At 43.9% G+C, this 19,377-nt stretch overlaps 1 long non-coding RNA gene across 1 annotated transcript; it reads right to left on the bottom strand.

Annotated features, from left to right (window-relative positions):
- Positions 1-16,270: 16,270 nt before the first annotated feature.
- On the bottom strand, positions 16,271-19,105 carry LOC307041554. Its single transcript, XR_013808788.1, has 2 exons — positions 18,621-19,105; positions 16,271-17,917 (listed from the first exon to the last, which is right to left on the bottom strand). It is a non-coding gene; the product is annotated as an uncharacterized lncRNA (long non-coding RNA).
- Between the last annotated feature and the right edge of the window lie 272 nt (positions 19,106-19,377).

Below are 19,377 nucleotides of genomic sequence, written 5' to 3'. Positions count from 1 at the left end.
CTCCTCTGGACTCAGATCTCTAGATACCTCATCACTCCTCCTCTGGGCTCAGATCTCTAGATACCTCATCACTCCTCCTCTGGACTCAGATCTCTAGATACCTCATCACTCCTCTGGACTCAGATCTCTAGATACCTCATCACTCCTCCTCTGGACTCAGATCTCTAGATACCTCATCACTCCTCCTCTGGGCTCAGATCTCTAGATACCTCATCACTCCTCCGCTGTACTCAGATCTCTAAATACGTCATCACTCCTCTCGACTCAGATCTTTAGATACCTCATCACTCCTCTCGACTCAGATCTCTAGATACCTCATCACTCCTCCTCTGGACTCAGATCTCTAGATACCTCATCACTCCTCCTCTGGACTCAGATCTCTAGATACCTCATCACTCCTCCTCTGGACTCAGATCTCTAGATACCTCATCACTCCTCCTCTGGGCTCGGATCTCTATATACCTCATCACTCCTCCTCTGTGCTCGGATCTCTAGATACCTCATCACTCCTCCTCTGGACTCAGATCTCTAGATACCTCATCACTCCTCCTCTGGACTCAGATCTCTAGATACCTCATCACTCCTCCTCTGGGCTCGGATCTCTATATACCTCATCACTCCTCCTCTGTGCTCGGATCTCTAGATACCTCATCACTCCTCTCAACTCAGATCTCTAGATACCTCATCACTCCTCCTCTGGACTCAGATCTCTAGATACCTCACCACTCCTCCTCTGGACTCAGATCTCTAGATACCTCATCACTCCTTCTCTGGACTCAGATCTCTAGATACCTCATCACTCCTCCTCTGGACTCAGATCTCTAGATACCTCATCACTCCTTCTCTGGACTCAGATCTCTAGATACCTAATCACTCCTTCTCTGGACTCAGATCTCTAGATACCTCATCACTCCTCCTCTGGACTCAGATCTCTATATACCTCATCACTCCTCCTCTGGACTCACATCTCTAGATACCTCATCACTCCTCCTCTGGACTCAGATCTCTAGATACCTCATCACTCCTCCTCTGGACTCACATCTTTATATACCTCATCACTCCTCCTCTGGGCTCAGATCTCTAGATACCTCATCACTCCTCCTCTGGACTCAGATCTCTAGATACCTCATCACTCCTCCTCTGGACTCAGATCTCTAGATACCTCATCACTCCTCCTCTGGGCTCAGATCTCTAGATACCTCATCACTCCTCCTCTGGACTCAGACTTCTAGATACCTCATCACTCCTCTGGACTCAGATCTCTAGATACCTCATCACTCCTCCTCTGGACTCAGATCTCTAGATACCTCATCACTCCTCCTCTGGGCTCGGATCTCTAGATACCTCATCACTCCTCCGCTGTACTCAGATCTCTAAATACGTCATCACTCCTCTCGACTCAGATCTTTAGATACCTCATCACTCCTCTCGACTCAGATCTCTAGATACCTCATCACTCCTCCTCTGGACTCAGATCTCTAGATACCTCATCACTCCTCCTCTGGACTCAGATCTCTAGATACCTCATCACTCCTCCTCTGGACTCAGATCTCTAGATACCTCATCACTCCTCCTCTGGGCTCGGATCTCTATATACCTCATCACTCCTCCTCTGTGCTCGGATCTCTAGATACCTCATCACTCCTCCTCTGGACTCAGATCTCTAGATACCTCATCACTCCTCCTCTGGACTCAGATCTCTAGATACCTCATCACTCCTCCTCTGGACTCAGATCTCTAGATACCTCATCACTCCTCCTCTGGACTCAGATCTCTAGATACCTCACCACTCCTCCTCTGGACTCAGATCTCTAGATACCTCATCACTCCTCCTCTGGACTCAGATCTCTAGATACCTCATCACTCCTCTCAACTCAGATCTCTAGATACCTCATCACTCCTCCTCTGGACTCAGATCTCTAGATACCTCACCACTCCTCCTCTGGACTCAGATCTCTAGATACCTCATCACTCCTTCTCTGGACTCAGATCTCTAGATACCTCATCACTCCTCCTCTGGACTCAGATCTCTAGATACCTCATCACTCCTTCTCTGGACTCAGATCTCTAGATACCTCATCACTCCTTCTCTGGACTCAGATCTCTAGATACCTAATCACTCCTTCTCTGGACTCAGATCTCTAGATACCTCATCACTCCTCCTCTGGACTCAGATCTCTATATACCTCATCACTCCTCCTCTGGACTCACATCTCTAGATACCTCATCACTCCTCCTCTGGACTCAGATCTCTAGATACCTCATCACTCCTCCTCTGGACTCACATCTTTATATACCTCATCACTCCTCCTCTGGGCTCAGATCTCTAGATACCTCATCACTCCTCCTCTGGACTCAGATCTCTAGATACCTCATCACTCCTCCTCTGGATTCAGATCTCTAGATACCTCATCACTCCTCCTCTGGGCTCAGATCTCTAGATACCTCATCACTCCTCCTCTGGACTCAGATCTCTAGATACCTCATCACTCCTCTGGACTCAGATCTCTAGATACCTCATCACTCCTCCTCTGGACTCAGATCTCTAGATACCTCATCACTCCTCCTCTGGGCTCGGATCTCTAGATACCTCATCACTCCTCCGCTGTACTCAGATCTCTAAATACGTCATCACTCCTCTCGACTCAGATCTTTAGATACCTCATCATTCCTCTCGACTCAGATCTCTAGATACCTCATCACTCCTTCTCTGGACTCAGATCTCTAGATACCTCATCACTCCTCCTCTGGACTCAGATCTCTAGATACCTCATCACTCCTCCTCTGGACTCAGATCTCTAGATACCTCATCACTCCTCCTCTGGGCTCGGATCTCTATATACCTCATCACTCCTCCTCTGTGCTCGGATCTCTAGATACCTCATCACTCCTCCTCTGGACTCAGATCTCTAGATACCTCATCACTCCTCCTCTGGACTCAGATCTCTAGATACCTCATCACTCCTCCTCTGGACTCAGATCTCTAGATACCTCATCACTCCTCCTCTGGACTCAGATCTCTAGATACCTCATCACTCCTCCTCTGGGCTCAGATCTCTAGATACCTCATCACTCCTCCTCTGGACTCAGACTTCTAGATACCTCATCACTCCTCTGGACTCAGATCTCTAGATACCTCATCACTCCTCCTCTGGACTCAGATCTCTAGATACCTCATCACTCCTCCTCTGGGCTCGGATCTCTAGATACCTCATCACTCCTCCGCTGTACTCAGATCTCTAAATACGTCATCACTCCTCTCGACTCAGATCTTTAGATACCTCATCACTCCTCTCGACTCAGATCTCTAGATACCTCATCACTCCTCCTCTGGACTCAGATCTCTAGATACCTCATCACTCCTCCTCTGGACTCAGATCTCTAGATACCTCATCACTCCTCCTCTGGACTCAGATCTCTAGATACCTCATCACTCCTCCTCTGGGCTCGGATCTCTATATACCTCATCACTCCTCCTCTGTGCTCGGATCTCTAGATACCTCATCACTCCTCCTCTGGACTCAGATCTCTAGATACCTCATCACTCCTCCTCTGGACTCAGATCTCTAGATACCTCATCACTCCTCCTCTGGACTCAGATCTCTAGATACCTCATCACTCCTCCTCTGGACTCAGATCTCTAGATACCTCACCACTCCTCCTCTGGACTCAGATCTCTAGATACCTCATCACTCCTCCTCTGGACTCAGATCTCTAGATACCTCATCACTCCTCTCAACTCAGATCTCTAGATACCTCATCACTCCTCCTCTGGACTCAGATCTCTAGATACCTCACCACTCCTCCTCTGGACTCAGATCTCTAGATACCTCATCACTCCTTCTCTGGACTCAGATCTCTAGATACCTCATCACTCCTCCTCTGGACTCAGATCTCTAGATACCTCATCACTCCTTCTCTGGACTCAGATCTCTAGATACCTCATCACTCCTTCTCTGGACTCAGATCTCTAGATACCTAATCACTCCTTCTCTGGACTCAGATCTCTAGATACCTCATCACTCCTCCTCTGGACTCAGATCTCTATATACCTCATCACTCCTCCTCTGGACTCACATCTCTAGATACCTCATCACTCCTCCTCTGGACTCAGATCTCTAGATACCTCATCACTCCTCCTCTGGACTCACATCTTTATATACCTCATCACTCCTCCTCTGGGCTCAGATCTCTAGATACCTCATCACTCCTCCTCTGGACTCAGATCTCTAGATACCTCATCACTCCTCCTCTGGACTCAGATCTCTAGATACCTCATCACTCCTCCTCTGGGCTCAGATCTCTAGATACCTCATCACTCCTCCTCTGGACTCAGATCTCTAGATACCTCATCACTCCTCTGGACTCAGATCTCTAGATACCTCATCACTCCTCCTCTGGACTCAGATCTCTAGATACCTCATCACTCCTCCTCTGGGCATAGATCTCTATATACCTCATCACTCCTCCTCTGGGCTTGGATCTCTATATACCTCATCACTCTTCCTCTGGAGTCAGATCTCTATATACCTCATCACTCCTCCTCTGGGCTCAGATCTCTATATACCTCATCACTCCTCCACTGGACTCAGATCTCTAGATACCTCATCACTCCTCCTCTGGGCTCGGATCTCTAGATACCTCATCACTCCTCCTCTGTACTCAGATCTCTAAATACGTCATCACTCCTCTCGACTCAGATCTTTAGATACCTCATCACTCCTCTCGACTCAGATCTCTAGATACCTCATCACTCCTCCTCTGGACTCAGATCTCTAGATACCTCATCACTCCTCCTCTGGACTCAGATCTCTAGATACCTCATCACTCCTCCTCTGGACTCAGATCTCTAGATACCTCATCACTCCTCCTCTGGGCTCGGATCTCTATATACCTCATCACTCCTCCTCTGTGCTCGGATCTCTAGATACCTCATCACTCTTCCTCTGGACTCAGATGTCTATATACCTCATCACTCCTCCTCTCGACTCAGATCTCTAGATACCTCATCACTCCTCCTCTGTACTCAGAACTCTATATACCTCATCACTCCTCCTCTGGACTCAGATCTCTAAATACCTCATCACTCCTCCTCTCGACTCAGATCTCTAGATACCTCATCACTCCTCTCAACTCAGATCTCTAGATACCTCATCACTCCTCCTCTGGACTCAGATCTCTAGATACCTCATCACTCCTCCTCTGGACTCAGATCTCTAGATACCTCATCACTCCTCTGGACTCAGATCTCTAGATACCTCATCACTCCTCATCTGGACTCAGATCTCTAGATACCTCATCACTCCTCCTCTGGACTCAGATCTCTAGATACCTCATCACTCCTCCTCTGGACTCAGATCTCTAGATACCTCATCACTCCTCTCGACTCAGATCTCAAGATACCTCATCACTCCTCCTCTGGACTCAGATCTCTAGATACCTCATCACTCCTCCTCTGGACTCAGATCTCTAGATACCTCATCACTCCTCCTCTGGGCACAGATCTCTATATACCTCATCACTCCTCCTCTGGGCTTGGATCTCTATATACCTCATCACTCTTCCTCTGGAGTCAGATCTCTATATACCTCATCACTCCTCCTCTGGGCTCAGATCTCTATATACCTCATCACTCCTCCACTGGACTCAGATCTCTAGATACCTCATCACTCCTCCTCTGGGCTCGGATCTCTAGATACCTCATCACTCCTCCTCTGTACTCAGATCTCTAAATACGTCATCACTCCTCTCGACTCAGATCTTTAGATACCTCATCACTCCTCTCGACTCAGATCTCTAGATACCTCATCACTCCTCCTCTGGACTCAGATCTCTAGATACCTCATCACTCCTCCTCTGGACTCAGATCTCTAGATACCTCATCACTCCTCCTCTGGACTCAGATCTCTAGATACCTCATCACTCCTCCTCTGGGCTCGGATCTCTATATACCTCATCACTCCTCCTCTGTGCTCGGATCTCTAGATACCTCATCACTCCTCCTCTGGACTCAGATCTCTAGATACCTCATCACTCCTCCTCTGGACTCAGATCTCTAGATACCTCATCACTCCTCCTCTGGACTCAGATCTCTAGATACCTCACCACTCCTCCTCTGGACTCAGATCTCTAGATACCTCATCACTCCTCCTCTGGACTCAGATCTCTAGATACCTCATCACTCCTCTCAACTCAGATCTCTAGATACCTCATCACTCCTCCTCTGGACTCAGATCTCTAGATACCTCATCACTCCTCATCTGGACTCAGATCTCTAGATACCTCATCACTCCTCCTCTGGACTCAGATCTCTAGATACCTCATCACTCCTCCTCTGGACTCAGATCTCTAGATACCTCATCACTCCTCTCGACTCAGATCTCAAGATACCTCATCACTCCTCCTCTGGACTCAGATCTCTAGATACCTCATCACTCCTCCTCTGGACTCAGATCTCTAGATACCTCATCACTCCTCCTCTGGGCTTGGATCTCTATATACCTCATCACTCCTCCTCTGGGCTTGGATCTCTATATACCTCATCACTCTTCCTCTGGAGTCAGATCTCTATATACCTCATCACTCCTCCTCTGGGCTCAGATCTCTATATACCTCATCACTCCTCCACTGGACTCAGATCTCTAGATACCTCATCACTCCTCCTCTGGGCTCGGATCTCTAGATACCTCATCACTCCTCCTCTGTACTCAGATCTCTAAATACGTCATCACTCCTCTCGACTCAGATCTTTAGATACCTCATCACTCCTCTCGACTCAGATCTCTAGATACCTCATCACTCCTCCTCTGGACTCAGATCTCTAGATACCTCATCACTCCTCCTCTGGACTCAGATCTCTAGATACCTCATCACTCCTCCTCTGGACTCAGATCTCTAGATACCTCATCACTCCTCCTCTGGGCTCGGATCTCTATATACCTCATCACTCCTCCTCTGTGCTCGGATCTCTAGATACCTCATCACTCCTCCTCTGGACTCAGATCTCTAGATACCTCATCACTCCTCCTCTGGACTCAGATCTCTAGATACCTCATCACTCCTCCTCTGGACTCAGATCTCTAGATACCTCACCACTCCTCCTCTGGACTCAGATCTCTAGATACCTCATCACTCCTCCTCTGGACTCAGATCTCTAGATACCTCATCACTCCTCTCAACTCAGATCTCTAGATACCTCATCACTCCTCCTCTGGACTCAGATCTCTAGATACCTCATCACTCCTCCTCTGGACTCAGATCTCTAGATACCTCACCACTCCTCCTCTGGACTCAGATCTCTAGATACCTCATCACTCCTTCTCTGGACTCAGATCTCTAGATACCTCATCACTCCTCCTCTTGGCTCAGATCTCTAGATACCTCATCACTCCTCCTCTGGACTCAGATCTCTAGATACCTCATCACTCCTCCTCTGGACTCAGATCTCTAGATACCTCATCACTCCTCCTCTGGACTCAGATCTCTAGATACCTCATCACTCCTCCTCTGGACTCAGATCTCTAGATACCTCATCACTCCTCCTCTGGACTCAGATCTCTAGATACCTCATCACTCCTCTGGACTCAGATCTCTAGATACCTCATCACTCCTCTCGACTCAGATCTCTAGATACCTCATCACTCCTCCTCTGGACTCAGATCTCTAGATACCTCATCACTCTTCCTCTGGGCTCAGATCCCTATATACCTCATCACTCTTCCTCTGGGCTCAGATCTCTAGATACCTCATCACTCCTCCTCTGGGCTCGGATCTCTAGATACCTCATCACTCCTCCTCTGGACTCAGATCTCTAGATACCTCATCACTCCTCCTCTGGACTCAGATCTCTAGATACCTCATCACTCCTCCTCTGGACTCAGATCTCTAGATACCTCATCACTCCTCCTCTGGACTCAGATCTCTAGATACCTCATCACTCCTCCTCTCGACTCAGATCTCTAGATACCTCATCACTCCTCCTCTGGACTCAGATCTCTAGATACCTCATCACTCTTCCTCTGGACACAGATCTCTAGATACCACATCACTCCTCCTCTGGGCTCAGATCTCTTGATACCTCATCACTCCTCTGGACTCAGATCTCTTGATACCTCATCACTCCTCCTCTGGACTCAGATCTCTAGATACCTCATCACTCTTCCTCTGGACTCAGATCTCTAGATACTAGGGGTGTAACGGTATACGTACCCCTACCGAAATTATTCGGTACGTGCCCTTCGGTTCGGTACACGTGTGTACCGAAGTGCACCGAACTAATATAACGTTAAATGTAAAAAATTGAGAACGTCAAAAACGTTTTGGAAGTAATCTCAGGTGCTGCGTCGCAGCGTTCGAGTAGCATGTTCCTGAAGCCCATGCTCCCGATCTATGGATACTTCATCACTCCTCCTCTGGACTCGGATCTCTACCTCATCACTCCTCCGTTGCTCCAATACAAGTCCGGGCTGCGGGGATTTGTTGATACATGTCGTCTTCTTCTGTTTGCTTTAACCAAGGCTACGTAGTTATGCAGCGCCCCCCCCCATCGTCAGTAAATGGAAGTACTACAAAGAACCCTGTTTAGTGCAGTTATTTCACAAGTTTTGTGATATACACAGCTCGGAAAAAATTACCGAGGTCCGGACCTCGGTGACCTCAATGGTTGATACGGCCCTGCACTCAGTATAGCAGGTCTACATTACTCTCTTTATTTGCATGCTTTAGTTTAGTATATCTACAAAGAAAGAGTCGATATTTTTCTAAAACGGTTTAGTGCTTCACATCATAAAATACACAACGGCTGTATCCTGATATATCATATACTGTTTGCTTCTCTGGCCAGGTAAGGACGCTCCTGCTGACTCAGTAATCTCTGTAAGTTATATTTTTGTTTAAATAGACCTCTCTGTTTCATTTATTCTACTCTGTATAATTGTTCTGTAGTTTTTCTAGCTAAAAGTGTGCTTTTGAAATCTCAGATCAGCTAAAATAACCTGTTACTCCAACACACTCTCACTCCATAAACGTCCAGGAGCGACGCTTGGTCAGGGTCCCGTGGCGTGCAGTTGTGACGCTCCTCGGCTCCTTCAGCTTCATAAAGGGACGCAAATAGCTTTCAACTGATTGCAATGTATTCCCATCTGCGACGGGATTTGACGCTCATGGAAGCACGGCATTCGTTTGTGTCGGCTGCCCTTAAAGGCAATGTGAGCGTCCATTCCCATTGGATAACGGAGAATTGTACACCCGGAAGTAAGTATTCCCCTTACTTTCGATTGATTTTACAGTGATATCTGTACTACTCATCGACTAAAAAACACCAGATTATCCTTGTTAATTACACAACATTGATTGGTTTAAATTGTGTGCAATGCTTTTGTATTTTTCCCCTTCGATTCGGATAAACAAATATTTTTTCGGAGTAAAGGATGGCAGAAGACAACACTACCCAGAATCCCCAGCTATCGTTTAGGACTACACCATGTGCTCTGTTTGAAAAACCCCGTAATTAGTTCTCAAGCTCTGTGATTGGTTGACCTCCAACTGCATTCCATATGAAAAAAAACGTTTCGTAAAAGATAAAATCATACTTTATTCAGCAGTGCTTGCTTTACTCTTTGAAAGTCATCACATGAATGCATTGTAATACATTTTTCGGCTGCATTAAATACACATTTTCACAATAAAGTTAGTAGTAATATTTAGTTTTGATATTATAGTTTTTTTATTAACTACTAGACCGCTGGGTCATGTTAAAGAGCAGCTTCCAGGTTAAAGACACCTGTGAATAAATGTGTAGGAAAATGATGAATACACTAGATTTTCAAAAAGATATACAGAAATATACACTACAGTGACATGTGGCGTCGTTTTTGTAAGACATTTTCACTTCCTCATAAAAAAGCCTCGGCACGTGACCTCCCGCGTGTGACGTAACATGAGGGAAACAAGGGGGAGAGCGGCCGGTGTAACGTATTAATAAACATGGATCTCAATGCTAGTTTCGACACAGAAGACACAGAAGAAGTTGAACATGAATATTCTAATGCATATGACGGACCACAACCTTATAATTATGAGCCTGCTAGGCGTCCAAGAGACCAGGAGCAGCCAAGGATTAGAAGAAATAACGGCCATCGGAGAGAAATTGAGCTGTGGTGTGAGGAGAACCAGTGAAGAACTGGGCAGCTATCTTGGTGAGTGACCGGCGTTAGCTACAGAATGTTAGCTAACGTCACATCACAACATTGTGAAGTTATCATATATCAGGCTATAACTAACGTAGCATTGATAATATAGTAACGTTACTAATGCGCAAGTATCAGCCGTATCTCGCGTTACCTAATGCAACTCCATACTACGGTGCTGTGTACCGGAGGAGAGACGCGAGATATGGCTGATACTTGACAATCTGGCGGAGAAAGGATGTGGAGCCTCCGTTGATATGCCGTTGTAAATGGCTTGATGGAAAGCAGGTGTGTAGTCGGGGAGGGTGCACAGCTGATTGCAGCAGGTGAGTGGAGGTTGAGCCGGGAGCCAGGAGTGACAGCCACCAAGCACACACAAACAACACAGACAGGGGGAAACACAAACACAAAGAAGACGGCTGGAGCAGTACAGCCACCACAGCGTTACCGAATGCAACTCCACACTACGTCTTACGGTGCCGTGTACCGGAGGGGAGAGAGAGAGCAGCGAAGGGGGGGAGAGAGAAGTAATACGGTTTCCTGATAAAGCTGTGGAGAGTATGTGCTGCAGGGAGTTGGATGCACAACGCACCCAGGAACAAACGATAGCTCCGGTCCTTTTTACTGTGGACTCGATGTCCTGACAGGCTGGTATTTGTGCAACCTGCACAAACACAATACTGCACCATGATTACAAATGGTGAAATACAATGTAAAATTACCGAAAGATACCAGCTCACTAAAACACAACCGCTCAACTCAACGCAACTACTAACTATAACCGCGGTCAGAGAGCGGAGATGTTTCCCCTTTGTGATGTAATATGACGCGTTTGACGTATGACCGTAAAAAAAAAGCCGTTTTTAAGAGCAGAGCTCAAAGTTACTCCTTTCCCTCTGAATTCCTGCCCTTATGTCTCGTAAAACATATCAAATCCTACATTCACTTTTTTAATTGTAATTTTCAAGCAAGTTTAAGCATAAATGTAGAAAAAACAACAACCTGCAAGATGCTCTTTAAGACCATCTTTTTTGTGTTGCTGTGGATTTTTTCCATCGCTTTTGTGTTACAAATATCAAAACAATAACTAAATATATCTGTCGTAAACTAAACCAGAAACAGCAATATATTTTATTTTGTTAACACTGTAAACTTGAGAGCTTTTTAACTCAAACCACCTACTGGTTAAAGACCGTTATTACACGTTTAGAGTAATGCAATGCAGGTAGATTGTGTTGCTTTTTAATGACTGTTTAAAATGCCTTTTTCTTAATGTCTTTTATTATTATTAACTACTTGTTACTTGTTGCTAGGGACGCTGCTATCGATATTATTTCTGTTATGTTGTGTAACTGTCTAATGGTGTTATCTTTATTGCTACCCCCTTCCCCGTCAATGTGTTGGTCCCATGGTTGGTCCACAGCGCAAACGTATTAGTTTAACAAAATCTGCATCTAAAATTGTGGCATAGATAGCCTACGTTATTTTCCCCTGTGCAATTCTCCATTTACTCAACAATAACACATAATTATCCTTGTGGTTATTTATTTGATTAATAAACACAAGTTGGAGTCCGTCAGGACCGAGGGTCGGAGCAGCTAATTTGCTTTAGAGCAGGGGTCGGCAACAGGCGGACCGCGGTCCGGATCCAGACCCAGACGCCGACCTAAACGGACCCGGACATCAATACATTAATAAGGGATTTTTCGGCGCCTCCCGCTTTTTTAACGCTGATTTGGGTGACTTGTGTAATTCGTGGAGAACCGAAGAGTTTTCGTTTTGGGGGGGGGGGAAGTCCGTCCGTCAGTCCGACAACTTCTCACTTCAAAAAAGAAGAAGAAATCTAGACCGCAAAAATTATCAAAAAAGCGAGTACTTGTTTTTCCTGGCCAAGGACAGGTTCCATGAACACAACACGAGCGTAAGGTGTCTTCACGTGGTATATTTCTCATCTGAAAGGAGTGCTGACAGAGAGCACCGGAACGCCGCTCCAACTCTTCAAATAGGAGCCGTACACACCGCAGTGTTTACGTGGCTGTGTCTTTAGTTGTAAGCACAGTGGCAATCTGTTATTAGCATCTGGTGAGCTAGCTATGCTAACGAATTTAAAGAGCTTTTCTACAACCAGGTGGAAGAAAGGTGGGTCATTCTACAGAAAAGGTGGAAGTACTGTCACTTACTTTTGCAGACACCAAATACATGACGTTGACCTAACACTCACATTAATTATATATGTTGAATAAATAGAGATTGTCTTTGCAATGGTACTAAATAAAACATAAATAAAAAATGGTTTTATACATAAATTACAATTTATTTAAAATGCCAAGTTCAAGGAACTGCCTTGTCACTTTGATCATACATGGAAGTGGAGCCATCCATCCATCCATCCATCCATCTTCTCCCGCTTATCCGTGGTCGGGTCGCGGAGGTAGCAGTTCCAAGGAAGTGGAGCCTATAGTTTTAATTTAAAAGATTTTTTTTTTTAAATAAATACATCTAATTTATATTTACATAACATTACAAGCATTAAATATAACACTGAAATGGTAACAAAAAACGCAAATTATTATTAATAATATCAAATAAATGTCAGTCACCCAAAATTACGTCATTGTGCTACACAAAACGCTTTTATTTTTGAAATAATGTACTGTCTCTGAAGTGCCTCCTGTAACAAGAGATCATTTGAGACAGTGCAGTGGACAAAGACATAAGGAAAGTCAGATACTTCTTACTTTGTTTGTTAAAGGTGTCATTTTATCTTCAAATTGTACGTGCGTCTTTCAAGTCTGTCGTTAGTGTTACTCATTTCATAGCCCTAGGGGTGAACATTGGAATGGGAAAATGTATTGGATTGAAGAGTTAAACGATTTTGATATTGACTGAAGCCATATTTGGTCTGACACTGTCGAGACGAAAGTAATGTAATAATATCTGTGAAAAACGGACTGATAAAAAATGTATGTGTTTTCGTTTAGAGTATTATTATTATTGTAGTATTGTTCAATACCAAGAGAGGGTATTCGTTTTATTTTGAAAGGCTACCTTTCAGCTGTATTGAAAAAATATGAATGCCGCTTCCGGTAAACACGGCAACAAAAGGGGCGTAGTTTGTGATGGCCAGTCTCTTGTTCTCAAAGCCATGGAGGGAGAACCAGGCGACAGGCCCTTTCTCATTTCTTTAACTCCCCTCCTCGACTCCTATCCTCGACTCCTACCCTCGAGACTTAGTCCCGCCCACAGGAGATGCGAGCGGAGGAGCCGAGGAGGGGAGCCGAGGAGAGACGAGGGGAAGCAGCAGGCGGTTAGAGAAATGAGAACTCCTCTCCTCTGAGCGGTCATTTTAAAGAGACGTCCATTAATGATGACAGGAGGCACAGCACTCCTCTGTCTGATGGACAGATGTGTTCATGACGACTTATATATTTAATTTTAATTCATTCACAGTGCGGTATAATGAGACAATAACAGGCTACAGATGCGGACACACACACTTACACACTTACACACACATATATATATATATATATATATATATATATGTATATATTTTATATAAATATATACAATTTCAGAACCAAAAAGAGCACTCTCATAATAACGTAACACTATCAGAGACTGGATATACCCCCCCCCCCCTCCCTCTCGCTACAATAAGGAACATAAATTACGGGCCAAAAGTTTTATTTACAAGTATTAAAAGTAAGCATAGGACACCAAACCAACTGAGACCCGTCTGTCCGCCGCATCTACACACTGTACCACGCACACACCTACACACTGTACCACGCACACACCTACACACTGTACCACGCACACACCTACACACTGTACCAAACGCACCTACAGCTCCTAAAGCATATTCAGGCTACAGCCGTTGTGTATTTTATTATGTGAAGCACTAAATGGTTTTAGAAAAATATCGACTCTTTGTTTATAGATATCTACTAAACTAAAGCAAATAAAGAGACAAAGCCTGTTATACTGAGTGATATATATTTTACACACTGCTCTGCTTTCTGCACGGACCTCAGAGCTGTTCTCACTGCAAACATTGCGTCGCGATGAAAGCAGTTAATAAAATAATATCCAGGGGATGCATGCAGAGCTGTCATTGGCTGAGATAAGTCCGGCCGTGCGTCACGACTCTTTGAAACATCTCTGTTCCCGGAAATGCATCTATGAAGGAGCCGTGGAGGAACGTGGAGGACCCATCAGTGTATCCTCGGTTATAGCTCCGAGAGAGCCTCCTCGACGCTCGATCCTCGGTCTTCGAAGTGCATTTAGAGAAATGAGATGTCCTTCAACATGGCGCGCTGAAATTCATTTCCGGGGCCCTGTCTCAGGTCGACTATTTTCATGTCCTCGCTCCTCGGTCCTCGGTCTCACCGGAAGTTGATTTGTCTGTGCCATCTTGAGTACCGTCCCATGGCTCTTATTTCTGCCGGAGGACCGAGGAGCGAGGAGCAATAATGGAGGAGCGATAATCGAGGAACCACCAGTCCATCCTCCGATGAAATCCTCAGATACTCGCCCCGCCCCCTTACTGTGTATCGCTCACTGATTGGACGATGCAGTGCATGCACTGATCTCATGCTTCTTGTTCTTGACATGAGAGCAGTACCCCAGCGGAGTGAAGAAAATAAATGAAACTCACGAGAGTCACTCCTCAGTTTAAACTGTGTTTTGTTTCAATTCATGTATCCTTTAGTTACAGTGATATATCTGAACAACAAAGTGGTCAAAAATAATTTTATTCATTTATTGGAAACATTTTCATAATTGCTTTTTTCGTTTTATATTTTCATTTACTGTCATTTCCATTCAGTCAGTCATTAAGTGCTATTAAAATGTTAATGTGCTACATATCCACACAAACAAACAAAGTGTGCAATCCAATGAATGTTAATCTAACTGAGTTTTGATATAAAATATATATCTTTTTCTTCTCTCAATTATTTTATTTCTATGGTGCACTCTAATCAATATTAATCAAACTATTGTTCGTTTATATATTTTAAGAATGGCGTTTATCTTTTTTGAGAATGAGTTCTTATTTGATTTTATTTATTGGGGTCTACAACAGATGATACAAATGTTTGTGTCAGTAAATGTGTGGCAGGGGTGTTTGTGAAAATAACGGGGACAGAGCTGCTGTCAGACGAACAGCTGTGCGGCGTCATCACAAACGGACGTTGCTTCACGTGACGCTCCGGAGGAAAGGACGTCCCATAGAGAACCGCAGTGACGCGTCGTAAAACCCGGAAGTAAACTTCTTTCGGTTCCTTTGTCAAAAACCAATGCAAATTCTCCATAGGATTTTGGAAAATAGCTCGAAATAAGGTCTGGGGTTGACACACATTTAAGACAGGGATCACGTTTTGTTCAGCCGGATAATCTCCACATGTCAACCCTACTTTTATAATTTTTGAATCATAAATCTAGTCGCCAGAAGCAAAATGCTAACGTTATGCTATAAACGAACTACAAGCCAGTACAGCAGCAGGGTCGCACGACTTCAACGTCACGCCAACTTAAGATCGTTTCAACTCACTTGTACTGAAACTACACTTTGAACACTTTAAATATATTAACATTTTAAACTGTATACCCCGGTTATCTAGGCCCTTTTTGTTTTGTTTAATGTGTACCACGTTTATCTAGGCCCGTTTTGTTTTTGTTTTACATGTCAAACTGTGGAAAACGATATTTCGAGATTTCTGGATGTATAACACGTCGAATTTTTTACAATAAAGCTGAATTTGACTTTCGCGTGCTTGCATATTTTAACAAAGCTTTTCATTTTAGCCACACTGAATTTAACTAGAAGTCATGGCTGTGTCAATTACCAGTCTGATATCGTTTTACAAAGATGACAAGAAGAGTGTAGACAGAGGAGAGAACCACTACAAGTCAGGACACGTAACAGTGCAGCCTAGATGAAGGTGTGCTTACCGGTGTTGTCAGAGCTAGCATGAGGGACAAAGTTTATAGTGTCGGTGAGTAGTGATAGCAAGAGTACTGTTAACCTAGAGTAAATTTATTCACATTAATTCCCATCAACAAATCAATTGTATGTGTCACATTAAATCTTTATTAGGCAAGGCAAGTTTATTTATATAGCACTTTTCAACACAAGGCAATTCAAAGTGCTTTACAAAAAATGAAAGACATTAAGAAAATGGCATTTAAAATCAGTCATTAAAAAGAAAAGCTCATAAAATAAACATTAAAAGAAAAAATACATGGATAAAAGTTACAGTGCAGTCTAAGATATGAATAGTTCAATTAAAAGCAGCGACAGAAAGAAAAGTCCTCAGCCTGGATTTAAAAGTAGTAAGAGTTTTAGCGGACCTGCAAGTTTCTGGGAGTTTGTTCCAGATATTTGGAGCATAATAACTGAACGCTGCTTCTCCATGTTTAGTTCTGACTCTGGGGACAGAAAGCTGACCCGTCCCTGAAGACCTGAGAGACTTGGATGGTTCATAATTTAGCAGGAGGTCAGAAATGTATTTTGGGCCTAAACCATTCAGTGCTTTATAAACAGCAGCATTATTTTTAAATCTATTCTTTGACACACAGGAAGCCAGTGTAAAGACTTCAGAACAGGAGTGATGTGATCCACTTTCTTAGTGTTAGTGAGGAACCAGAGTAAAGACTTCAGAACTGGAGCGATGTGATCCACTTTCTTAGTGTTGGTAAGGACTCGAGCAGCGGTGTTCTGAATCAGCTGCAGCTTTCTAATAGATTTTTTAGTGAGACCTGTGAAGACACCATTGCAGTAGTCCAGTCTACTGAAGATAAAAGCATGGACACGTTTTTCCAAATCCTGCTGTGACATTAGTCTTTTAATCCTAGATATGTTCTTTAGGTGATAATAGGCTGATTTAGTAACTGTTTTAATGTGACTGTTTAAACCAATAACTAATTTAACCCGCTCACAAGAGAGCCCACCTCCGAAGATCGTGACTGGCTGAGGGACAGACTCGGGGGCAGGTTTTCAGGAATTTATTGGCTTCTCTCCCCCGAGCCAGAAGAGGAACACTGCAGCCTGGAAACACTTACTGTTCCTGAAATTATCAAATCTGTTGGACATCAGGGACCTGAGGCAATTGTGGCAAGCATGGCATTGTCTGAGGAGCAACAGAGGGCAATTCAGGTGGCTACCACTCGTCAGCGAACCAACCCAAACTGGCATTTGTTCAGGAAAGGAAGGTTGACTGCCAGCAACTTTGGAGCTGTCCTGAGGTCAAAGCGTGTGACTGCTTCCTTTATTGCCAGGGTGCTAGGGCAACAACAGGCCCTGGATGGTGTTTTGTCTGTACAGTGGGGGACTATGAATGAATGTGAGGGCGTCAGGGCATTCACCACTGCAACCCAGATGCAGGTCCATGAGTCAGATTTGTGGCTCTCCCTATCAGGATTGTTGGGGGCATCTCCAGATGGTCTGGTAGGGTCTTCCGCTGTGCTGGAGGTAAAGGGTCCCTACAGAGTCAGGAAAATGACAATTAGTGAAGCATTGCAAATCAAGGGCTTCTGTATCAGTAAGGAAGGAGAAACATTCAGCCTGCGTGAGGAACATCCTTACTGTCACCAATTGCAAGGTCAGCTTCACCTCACTGCAAGAAAGAAGAAGAAATAAAAAAAAATTGAATTTTTTTTAATTTACATTTACTCGCCTTTGCAATGTTGTGGTTGTTAGAGTGTTAGGTTTCCTGTCAGCTCGTCTGTTGGGAAGATATAAAATATTAGTTTCATGGAAGTCACACCGTCACATATAAGAGCATTAAGACATACAGTACATAGGCTAAAACAAAACATCTAAAGATATAACCTTGCACTTCGATAAGTCTCGGGAACATTTTCACTATTTTGACATTTTTATAGATGAAAATTGAACTAAAGAAATAAATGGTAGATTAATCCATATTGAAAATCAGCTGCTACACTAATTATAATAGTTATATTTCTTAATTAATTAAGATAAGATATTACTGTATTGATCCCAATTTGGGAAATGTTTGTGTTGCAGCAGCATAACAAGAAAAACAAAATATAAGTTATTATATATACAAAAGTATGTGAGGGATGGAATATTAAATTGAATATAAATGTAAAATGTACATGTGATTTTACGTCCAAGAGAAGCTATGGAGCAGAGAGTTCTCTGCCAGCCAGAGGTGATTTGTTATTAGTTCAATATGTCAAACTGATTTCCCTGACTACAATCTTTAGTTACATGGTGAAACGTTATGCTGCTTGTACTAATAAGACTTATCATATAAGCCACACAGGTTTTAATAGGATGTATTCATTATCTTTACTTATGTTGCGGTCTTTTCGGCAGTGCCATCTCTAAAACGGCGATACAGTCACTACCCATCATTTACATTTCACCGTGACATGGACAAAAATGTAACGTCAGCTTACCTCATGACACGAATCCAGACTCTCCTTTGGAAAACATCGGCCGGGAAACGATAGAACAAGCACGTTTCATGCGAAGACCTGTGGCTGCAACCCGGAGCAAAGCAACAAACCATTGCGTAGCTAACTAGTAGCGCTAGCTTTAGCTAACGTAAGCTAACGAAACGAACTGCCGAGTAAAATTGGAAAACACTGGTAATTAATTATTCTATAATTTGTAAAACTACGGTGTTAAAAACGACAATTTAAAAAATGCAGATTCTAATGGTCAGATATAGATATACAGATACTAAAGATAGGCAGGTACTTGCTTTCAAGAAGAACACAGTGGAAAACAAACTTAGCGGGAGTGTTTACGTGTTCGGCGTAATGACGTAAAACGGCCTCGACAATTTCTGTAGTCCTATTCAGCCACTCGGTAACAACCATCGTTTTTCAGACACGTAAACTCTTCAAAAATCCCCAGTGGGGTCACTGCTGATGTATTTAATGTCGTAGAACAAAACCTGATTCATCTCTTAAATTTGTGTCAACCACAGACCTTATTTCGAGCTATTTTCCAAAACCCTATGGAAAAAATGCATTTCTTTTTGAGGAAGGAACCGGAAGTGCTAAAAATGCTAACTTACTTCCGGGTTTTACGACGCGTCACTGCGGTTCTCTATTGCTCTTAAAACTCATTTCCCTGCTTCTCGTGGTTTCCTTGCGTCCCTCCATGCTTCCCTGGAGGGAGGGACTAAACACAGGGAAACGACGCAAG

The sequence above is a fragment of the Notothenia rossii genome (assembly GCF_949606895.1).
Source record: "Notothenia rossii genome assembly, chromosome: 5".
NCBI lineage: Eukaryota > Metazoa > Chordata > Actinopteri > Perciformes > Nototheniidae > Notothenia > Notothenia rossii.
Note: the sequence above shows the minus strand (reverse complement) of the source record. Positions and strands in the feature narration are given on the sequence as shown.